The following is an 11,170-nucleotide window of genomic DNA, read 5'->3' as shown; positions in this document are numbered from 1 at the left end:
AAAAAACTTTCTTTTTTTTTTTTTTTTTTGCATACACGGGCCTCTCACTGTTGTGGCCTCTCCCATTGCGGAGCACAGGCTCCAGACGAGCAGGCTCAGCGGCTGTGGCTCACGGGCCCAGCCGCTCCGCGGCATGTGGGATCTTCCCGGACTGGGGCACGAACATGTGTCCCCTGCATCAGCAGGCGGACTCTCAACCACGGCGCCACCAGGGAAGCCCTAAACCTTCTTTTTTAAAAAAAATTATTTTTAAAATTTATTTATTTTTGGCTGCATTGGGTCTTCATTGCTGCGCGCGGGCTTTCTCTAGTTGCGGCGAGCGGGGCTACTCTTAGTTGCCGTGCGTGGGCTTCTCATTATGGTGGCGTCTCTTGTTTTGGAGCATGTGCTCTAGGCACATGGGTTTCAGTAGTTGTGGCGCACGGGCTTAGCTGCTCCGCGGCATGTGGGATCTTCCCGGACCAGGGCTTGAACCCGTATCCCCTGCATTGGCAGGCGGATTCTTAACCACTGCGCCACCAGGGAAGCCCATGTAATAGATTTTAAATCTTTACCAATCTAATGATGGGAAAAATGAATCCTGATTGTTAAATTAAAACAATTGAATATTCAAGATTGCTATTGAGTTTGATCATCTATTCCCATGTGTATTAGCCACTTGCTTTTTTTTCATTTTTTTTTTGAGATATAATTCACATACCATAAAATTCACTATTTTAAAGTATATATTTCAGTGCTTTTTAGTATATTCACAAGATAGTACAACCACCACCTCTGTCTAGTTCCAAGACATTCTGGATATTTCCTATAAATGGAATCAAGTAATATGTGGACTTTTGTGACTAGTTTCTTTCACTTAGCATAATGTTTTCAAGGTTCATCCATGTTGTAGCAGGTATCAGTGCTTTCTTTTTATGGTTGAATAATATTCCATAGTATGGATATACCAAATTTTGTTTATCCATTCATCGATTGATGAACATTTGGGCTGTTTCCACTTTTTGCCTATTATGAATAATGTTGCTATATACATTTGTGTACAAGTTTTTGTATGAACATATATTTTCAATTATCTTGAGTATATACCTAGGAATAGAATTGCTGGGTCATATGATAACTCTATATTTAACTTTTTGAGGAACTGCCAAGCTGTTTTCCACAGTGGCTGTACCATTTGCATTCTAATCAGTAGTGCACAAGGGTTTCAATTCTATACATCTTTACCAGTATTTTTTTTTTACCAGTATTTTTTATCATCCTTTTTTTCCCCAAATTATAACCATCCTAGTACATGTGAAGAGGTATCTCATCATAGTTTTGATTTGCATTTCCCTAGTGACCACTGAGATTGAACAGCTTTTCATGTGCTTATTGACCATTTGTATATCTTCTTTGAAGAAATATCTATTCAAATGCTTTGCCCATTTAAAATTTATTTGTTCATTTAAAAATTTTTAAACTTTTAATCGTTAACTTGTAAGTTTTCTTTACGTATTCTAGGTACTACTAATCCCTTACTATATGATTTGCAAATATTTTCTCCCATTCTGTGACTTGTCTCTTCACTTTCTTGATAGTGTCCTTTGATGCAAAAAAGTTTCTAATTTTGAAAAAGTCCTCTTTATTTATTTTTTTGATTGTTGTGCTTTTGGCGTCACATCTAAGGAAATTTTGCCTAATCCAAGGTCACAAGGATTTACATTTTCTTCTAGGAGTTTTATAGTTTTAGCTCTTACACTGAGAGCTTTGATCTGTTTTGAGTTAACATTTGTATATGTTGTGAGGTAGGGGACCAAATTTATTCTTTTGTATGTCAAAATCCAGTTATCTCGGCACCGACTTGCCTTTTTTTTAACCCTATAATTTTCTATTTATACTTTTTCCCCATTTTTTCCTTACTGGGTTGTTTTGGGGCATTTTCATGAATTTGTAAGGGTTGTCTGTATAGTAAGAGAATTAGCATTTGCCATATTAATTATAAATATTTTTCTCAATTGATGATTTATCTGTTAAGTTTGCTTATGGTAGGTTTGGTTTGTTGGTTGTTTTTAAACTCCTTTGTTGGATTTTTAGCCATGCAGATGTTTTAAATTTGGGGTCATCGAATTTACCAGTGTCTATGTTTAGGGCTTCTGGTTTCCCTGTCAAGCTTTTCTCCTCTATGGAATTTCTTCCGAAATGGTAATAAAATACTGAAGTGATAGACATCAACATCATTAGAAGTACGCAAGTGACAACCGAAGCTGTGAGGGTGAGTGAGTTCTCTGGGAGAAGGTGCACAGAGACAGAAGGGATGAGGGCCAAGTACTGGGCCTTTGGGAATATCCAGACCAGAGGTGGAGGGAGAAGATGAGAAAGCAAAGAAAATCCAGAAGAAACAAATGAATGAGGCGGAGGGGGAGGGGGTTATATGGACCACTAACCAACAGAGGCAAGCAGGGATTTACTGAGTGCCGGCTACAGCAGTAGTCCCAGGAGAGCTGTGGGATATCAGATGGCCAGGTCCATGGACAAGTGTACATGGAGATAAAGGAGACAGCTTGTTTAGGAAGTGTGGCAATGAAAAGACAGATAATTAGAGGGGGCAAAAGGGTCTAACAAAGATTTATTTTCTCTCCAAAAAGAGAAAAATGGGGGAATTTTGCCATGATTTACGGTTAAGAACAGGAGAGTTTTGCTGATAAAAATAAGGATTTAGGAAGCTTAGTTAATTCCCATGATGCTGGGGGTTTAGATCCTAAGAAATTTTGAAAGCTCTATGAACAGAAGCTGGAAGGGAAAAAAAGCCAAGCATTTAAGTGAGTTAATATAGGTAAATTGCTTCTAACAGTACATGTGTAAGTTTTGGTCTCTGGGAAGCAGACACTAAAATGGGATTAGGAATGCAAAAGATTATTGGGTGTAATGCCTTTAAAAGATAAAAGGAAAAGGAGGCAAGATTAGGCTGGGAAAGCCTTGAGACCAATATGCAGATCTGACAGCACCTCTGCCAACCCATAGGGGAACTCTGGGGTAAGACTGCCCATTAAAGGAGTCCTGAGCTAGGGAGCAAGGGCCTGGCCCCAAACAATATGTCAGGGGGTGATAAGTGCTAAGGATGTAGGGAGGGCTGTGGAGGGTGGACGGGCTTGCAAATTTAAAAAGAGGCAAAGAGGTGAGTGTGGTGAGTGTGGAGTGTTGGGGGAGATGGGAGAGGGGACAGGGAGTGTAGATTAATAATTGATGAGATCTGAGAGGATGGGAGTGGGAAGGGAACACCACGTAGAGTCACTGTAAGAATTTGGCTTTTATATAAGGGAAATGAGAAAATAATTGCAGGGGTTTGAGCAGGGGAGTGACATGATCTAACTAATGTCTTGCAAGGATTGTGGTTGCTCCTTTAAGAATAGACTGAGGTAGTGCAGGCATGGAAGCAGTGAGATGATGGGCCAGGGTGGTGGCAGTGGAGATGGTGCGAGATGGTCAGATTCTAGATACGAGTAGAGCCAATAAGATTTTATGATGGATTAGACATGGAATGTGAGCAAAAAAGAGGCATTAGGGATCAATCTATGTGTATTAGTTCTCTACTGCTCTGTAACACATTACCTCCAAACTTACAGAACTGTGAGGTAGTGAGGGTTGTTTTAAACTGCTAAATTCGTGATTATTTTTTATGGCAGCAATGGAAAATGAATAAACCTTCCCAAGAAGCTTATCTTTGAATAACCCTCGTAAGGAAATGTCTCCTTATTTATTGCACTAAAATCTGTCACTCCATTCCTTCCACCATTAGACCTAACTTTATTTCTTGGAGCCATGTAGACAGCCCATCCTATCTTAGAATACAGCCCATTTGAACCTTCCCTTCTTTGGACCAAAGATTCCCTGTGCATTCTCCACCCTGGTTACTTTTCTTTACTGTAGTGTTTTGTTTAGGTCCCTGGATTTACATTCTAGATAAAAGGGACTTTACTATAACAACAATATGTTTTAAAAGTCTTTGCCAATTTGGAGTATCTTATTCTTCCATTATAAAAGAGAATGTTTCCATCTGTATTACCAAAGATAAACATTATTTTCTGGACCATCGACAATTTTATTGTCCATAATAGAAAAGCATCATGTAGAATGACCTGGAAGCAAGGAAAATGAAGTAGAAAATTGTCAGGAAGCTTTCAGAAGTATGAATTTGCATGAACATTATGGATTGTGATACTTAATTAGGATTAAAATTCAATGCTTAGGTAGCTAACAGAAATTTCCCCAAGTGAAGTAAGCTCAGTGAAGAACAGCAGCATCTGGGAATTAAGATGTTGTATTTCATCTATCCAGCTGGGCATCTGACAGGAATAAGTCTCCTTCCTTGGTTCTTGCAACACAGGGCAGTACCAAGAGCTTTGCCAACACATCAGGGAAGACAGGTGGGGCTGATTATTGGTATGATCTTCAGCTGAGAGCTCTTTAAATCTCCCGGCAGCACGATTCATGGCCAACCAGAACAAAAATGGATAAAATGAGAGGGGAAAAAAAACCCTTAAGATTGAAAAAACAGAAACCTACAAGGGAGAACAACATCTGAATGATCATTAAAATGATTAACTATCCCATAAAAAGGTGACTTTAAAGATAAAATGATATGAGGGAAGCAAGGCCATTGGGAATACTTTGGAAAGTGACCAAGAAAAACTAGATCTGATAACTAATAAGAGTGGGTTCTTGTTTGGTTTGTATTACAATTGCAGTTTCCAGTTTCATGCGTATATGGGCATTTTCCTCAATTAAATTTTCAGCTCTTTTGGAAGAATGGCTATGTCTTATGTTTGCTTTGAATAAGATAAATAGCAAGTACTTCAAAAATACTCAATTAATTGAACTGAATCAAGTTGGCTGTTTGTTGACTGGCTAAATAACAAATGAAGACATTGTTGTTCTAATTAGAATACAGATCTCTTGGGAGAAAGCTAGATTGAGTCCAAAGAAACCATATGTTCCTGATTCTTCCATCTTTCCTCCTTAAATAATCCGCTACTCGGTGGTGTTTTTAAAATTATGATCCAAGGATTTCTGCATTAGAATTGCCTGGAGATACTTGTTAACAATGAAAAATGCCACATCCTACTGCCCAGGTTAGACCCACTGAATCATAATCTGGAAGGGAGAGGTATTTGTGTTTTTCTAAAACTGAAGTATAATTTATATACAATAAATGCATATATTTTAAGTATATCATTCAATGGGATTTGAAAAATATGTATACCCTATATAACCACCACCCCAACCAAGACTTCTATCATTCCAGAAAGTTTCCTTAGGCCCCTTTCCAGTCAAGTACCCCACGGCTCTGAAGCAACCACTGTTCTCATTTCTATCACACCACATATACTTTTTTTTTAATAGATCTTTATTGGAGTATAATTGCTTCACAATACTGTATTAGTTTCTGTTACACAACAAAGCGAATCAGCCATATGCATACATATATCCCCATATCCCCTCCCTCTGGAGCCTCCCTCCCACCCTCCCTATCCCACCCCTCTAGATCATCTCAAAGCACTGAGCTGATCTCCCTGTGCTATGCTGCTGCTTCCCACCAGCCAACTATTTTACATTCGGTTGTGTATATATGTCGATGCTACTCTCACTTCACCCCAGTTTTGCCCTCCCACCCTGTGTCATCAAGTCCATTCTCTATGTCTACCTTTTTATTCCTGCCCTGCAAATAGGTTCATCCAACTCCATTTTTCTTTCTCAAGATTGCTTTGGCTATTCAGGGTTTTTTGTGTTTCCATGCAAATTGTAAGATTTTTTGTTCTAATTCTGTGAAGAATGCCATTGGTAGTTTGATAAGGATTGCATTGAATCTGTAGATTGCTTTGGGGAGTATAGTCATTTTCACAATATTGATTCTTCTGATTCAAGAACATGGTATATTTCTCCATCTTTGATTTTTTTCATCAGTGTTTTATAGTTTTCTGAGTACAAGTCTTTCGCCTCCTTAGGCAAGTTTATTCCTAGGTTTTTTATTCTTTTTGTTGCAGTGGCAAATGGGAGTGTTTCCTTAATTTCTCTTTCTGATTTTTCGTTGTTGTTGTATAGGAATGCCAGAGATTTCTGTGCATTAATTTTGTATCCTGCAACCTTACTAAATTCATTGATTAGTTCTAGTAGTTTTCTGGTGGCATCTTTAGGATTTCCTATGTATAGTGTCATGTCAATGGCAAACTGTGACAGTTTTACTTCTTCTTTTCCAATTTGTATTCCTTATATTTCTTTTTCTTCTCTGATTGCTGTGGCTAGGACTTCCAAAACTATGTTGAATACGAGTAGCGAGAGTGGACATCCTTGTCTTGTTCCTGATTTAGTGGAAATGCTTAGCCAGACTCATCAAGAAATGAAGGGAGAGGATGCAAATCAATAAAATTAGAAATGAAAAAGGACAAATCACAACTGACACTGCAGAAATACAAAGCATTATAAGAGACTACTACAAACAACTATATGCCAATAAAATGGACAACCATGAAGAAATGGACAAATTCTTGGAAAGGTACAATTTTCCAAGACTGAAACAGGAAGAATTAGAAAATATAAACAGACCTATCACAGGTAATGAAATTGAAACCGTAATTAAAAATCTTCCAGCAAACAAAAGTCCAGGACCAGATGGCTTCACAGGCGAATTCTACCAAACATTTAGAGAAGAGCTAACACCAATCCTTCTCAAACTCCCAAATTCATTCTATAAAACCACCATCACCCTGATACCAAATCCAGAAAAAGATATCACAAAAAAAGAAAATTATAGACCAATATCACTGATGAACATAGATGCAAAACTCCTGAACAAAATACTAGCAAACAGAATCCAACAGCACATTAATAGTATCTTACACCATGATCAGGTGGGATTTATCCCAGGGATTCAAGGATTCTTCAATATACACAAATCAATCAATACACCACATTAACAAATTAAGGAATAAAAACCATATGATCGTCTCAATAGATGCAGAAAAAGCTTTTGAAAAAATTCAGCACCTATTTATGGTAAAAGCTCTACAGAAAATGGGCATAGAGGGAACCTACCTCAACATACTACAGGCCATATATGACAAACCCACATATACTCTTTTGAGTCAGGCTTCTTTCACTCAACATGTTTTTTGATATTTATCGATGTTTTTACATGTGTCAATAATTAGTTCTTAGGCTTCCCTGGTGGCACAGTGGTTGAGAGTCTGCCTGCCGATGCAGGGGACACGGGTTCGTGCCCTGGTCCGGGAAGATCCCACATGCCACGGAGCGGCTGGGCCCGTGAGCCATGGCCGCTGAGCCTGCAGGTCCGGAGCCTGTGCTCCGCAACGGGAGAGGCCACAACAGTGAGAGGCCTGCATACTGAAAAAAAAAAAAAAAAATTAGTTCTTTTTATTGATAAGTAATATCCCATTGCAGGAATATGCTACAATTGGTTTATACATTCACCTGTTGATGGACATTTGAGTTGTGTATTCCTTTTCTAGGTAGCATAACAAATTACCACAAATGTAGCAGTTTAAAACGACACACATTTATTATCTCACAATTTCCATGGGTCAGGAGTCTAGACATGGCTTAGCTGGATCCTCTGCTCAGAGTCTCACAAAACTGCATGCATGGTGTCAGCCAGGCTGCACTCCTGTCTAGAGCTCAGGGACCTCTTCCAAGCTCAGAATTCAGATCCTTGCAGTGTGGGACTGAGGAGCTCGGCTTTTTACTGGCCATCAGCTGCCCTCTGCAGTTCTCTGCCATGTGGCCCTGTCCATAGACGGTTAACAACATGGCTGTCTGCTCCTCCAAGGCCAGCAGGAGAGGCTTCCCCTTCAGTCTACTAAAATGGAATCTTATAAAATATAACATAATTGTGGGGGTGACATTCCATTGCCTTTGCTACATTGCATAGAACAAGTCAAGATTTCACCCAGACTCTAGACAAGGGGATTATACAAGGCTGTGGCTTATCAGGAGTCACCTTACAGTGTGTCCACCAGAAGTTGTTTCTAGTTTTTAGCTATTATGTATACTAGTAACAAGTCTTTTTTTTTTTTAATTTGTATTGGAGTATAGTTGATTTACAATGTTGTGTTACTTTCTGCTGTACAGCAAAGTGAATCAGTTATACATATACATACATCTATTCTTTTTTAGATTCTTTTCCCATATAGGTCATTACAGAGTATTGAGTAGAGTTCCCTGTGCTATACAATAGGTCCTTATTAGTTATCTATTTTATATATAGTAGTGTGTATATGTCAGTCCCAATCTCCCAATTTATCCCTACCCCTCTTTCCCCCGGTAACCATAAAATTGTTTTCTATATCTGTAACTCTGTTTTGTAAATAAGTTCATTTGTACCATTTTTTAAGATTCCACATATAAGCAATATCATACGATATCCATTCCTCTGTTGATGGACATTTAGGTTGCTGCCATGTCCTGGCTATTGTAACTAGAGCTGCAGTCAACATTGGGGTGCATGTATCTTTTTAAATTATGGCTTTCTCCAAGTATATGCTCAGGAGTGGGATTGCTGGATCATACAGTAGCTCTATTTTTAGTTTTTTAATGAACCTCTATACTGTTCTCCATGGTGGCTGTACCAATTTACATTCCCACCAACAGTGCAGGAAGGTTCCCTTTTCTCCACACCCTCTCTAGCATTTATTGTTTGTAGCTTTTTAATGATGGCCATTCTGACTGCTGTGAGGTTATACCTTGTAGTTTTGATTTGCATTTCTCTAATAATTAGTGATGTTGAGCAGCTTTTCATGTGTTTGTTGGCCATCTGTATGTCTTCTTTGGAGAAATGTCTATTTAGGTCTTCTGCCCATTTTTGGATTGGGTTGTTTGTTTTTTTGATATTGAACTGCATGAGCTTCTTGTATATTTTGGAGATTAATCCTTTGTCCGTTGCTTCATTGGCAAATATCTTCTCCCATTCTGAGGGTTGTCTTTTTGTCTTATTTATGGTTTCCTTTGCTGTGCAAAAGCTTTGAGATTTCATTAGGTCCCATTTGTTTATTTTTGTTTTTATTTCCATTTCTCTAGGAGATGGGTCAAAAAAAGATCTTGCTGCAATTTATGTCAGAGAGTGTTCTGTCTATGTTTTCCCCCAAGAGTTTTATAATATCCAGCCTTACATTTAGGTGTTTAACCCATTTTGAGTTGATTTTTGTGTATGGTGTTAGGGAGTGTTCTAATTTTATTCTTTTACATGTAGCTGTTCAGTTTTCCCAGCAACACTCATTGAAGAGGCTGTCTTTTCCCCAACTAGTACACAAGTCTTTATGTGAACATATGCTTTCACTTCTCTTGGGTAAATTCCTAGGACTGGACTTGCTTGATCACAGAGTAGGTGTATGTTTAACCTTATAAGAAAATGCCAAACAGCTTTTCAAAAAGACTACAGTTTTATGCTCCCATCAACAATGTAATGAGAGTTCCAGCTGCTCCCCTTTTTCACGTATATTTGCTGTTGTCTCTCTTTGTCATTTTAGCCACTTTCTACTGGATGTGAAATCTGCATTTTTAATGAGCTCTGTGGGTGATTCTTACACATACTCATCCACTGCTTTAAAGATGTGAGTCAAGGAGAAACAGTTCAAGCCTAGTTAGTTACAGTTTTTTCAGAAGTCAGTCCCCAATCCTAACTGATCAACTGAATCACGGGCAACATTTGTTAAAAACAGATTCCAAGCCCTACTTCAGACCTCTGGAATCAGCATCTACAGGACTATAATTTGGGAAACTGTATTTTCCAAAAAACCTTCTAAGTGATCCTTTGCCCTGCTGGGGTTGGGAACCACTTCCCTCACTGTTTCCAGGCACAAAGTTGTCTTTGGTATGCTACTCACACAGAGAAACAAATGTGAAGTGGATCTAGGACTCTAAAAGGACACCTTAGCACTCCTTGCATTAATAAAGTCCGTTAACACACCAACGGGCTTATTTGCTTCCTGACTATCTTCTTATGTTAATGTCACAGCTTCACAGGAGAAAAGAATTTGGGAAGTTGTAGTTCAGATGTTTGGCTTTAATAACAAGGCATTTCTTACTTGAATAACTTTTATTTATTTATTTTTGGCTGCATTGGGTCTTTGTTGCTGTGCGCGGACTTTCTCTAGTTGAGGCGAGCAGGGACTACTCTTCGTTGCAGTGCGTGGGGTTCTCACTGCGGTGGCTTCTCTTGTTGCAGAGCGTGGGCTCTAGGCATGTCGGCTTCAGTAGTAGTGGCACATGGGCTCAGTAGTCGTGGCTCATGGGCTCTAGAGCACAGGCTCTGTAGTTGTGGCGCACGGGTTTAGTTGCTCTGCAGCATGTGGGATCTTCCCGCACCAGAGCTTGAACCCGTGTCCCCTGCATTGGCAGGTTCTTAACCACTGCACCACCAGGGAAGCCCTTGAGAAACTTTTATCTCCAAGTGTAACTCTGTACTCTCAAGTAGCAACATTTTCAGGAAGACCTTAGTTTCTTTAAGAAGTAATTCTTTGAAAGATACTTTCTATGCTGGTGAACACTGGATGTGAGCCAGGGAGGAAGACAGAGCACCCAGAAAGCAGTTGCAATCTGGGTGCAAAGAGCTGAGAGAAGGAAAGGGCAGGGCCCTCTGGGGGCATGCAGCAGGGGCACCCCACCTGAGGAGGGGATGACAAAGACTCTTCCAAGTTTCTTCTTCTCTAACCATCATTTTTTAAAAACCATGTTCATATGAATAGATGTAACTGAACTCTTCTCTGACCAGCAGTCTTTTCCCCTCAGGCCAAACCTAGGGAAGTCATGTGTCAGGAGTGAGAGCATGGAGGAGGGCTGCTAGCTGCCTCCATGCCACTGGAGTTGAGAGCAACAGAGGGAGGGACAGAGGACAGGGCATGTGGCCAGTCACACATGCCAATGTGGCGGTAAACAGTTGATGGAATGTAGCCCAGGAACGAGGGGACCTCTTGTTGTGCTGCTGACTGCTGTGTTTGGGAGTCACATACCTCTGCTTCTAACACAGGGAAAAAAGCAAAATAAAATGGCGTCTCAACAACCTATATATACGGGGTGTCTGAAAAGTCTGGGCACATAGAATAAACATATTTTTAAACAGGGTGCTACTGCATTTTCAAATAACATGCTCATACTATTTTTCTTTAACCTCCAGACACATTTT

The sequence above is a fragment of the Lagenorhynchus albirostris genome, chromosome 6, assembly GCF_949774975.1.
Source record: "Lagenorhynchus albirostris chromosome 6, mLagAlb1.1, whole genome shotgun sequence".
Classification (NCBI taxonomy): Eukaryota; Metazoa; Chordata; class Mammalia; order Artiodactyla; family Delphinidae; genus Lagenorhynchus; species Lagenorhynchus albirostris.
The sequence above is the reverse complement of the archived record's forward strand: the minus strand, read 5'-3'. Positions refer to the sequence as shown.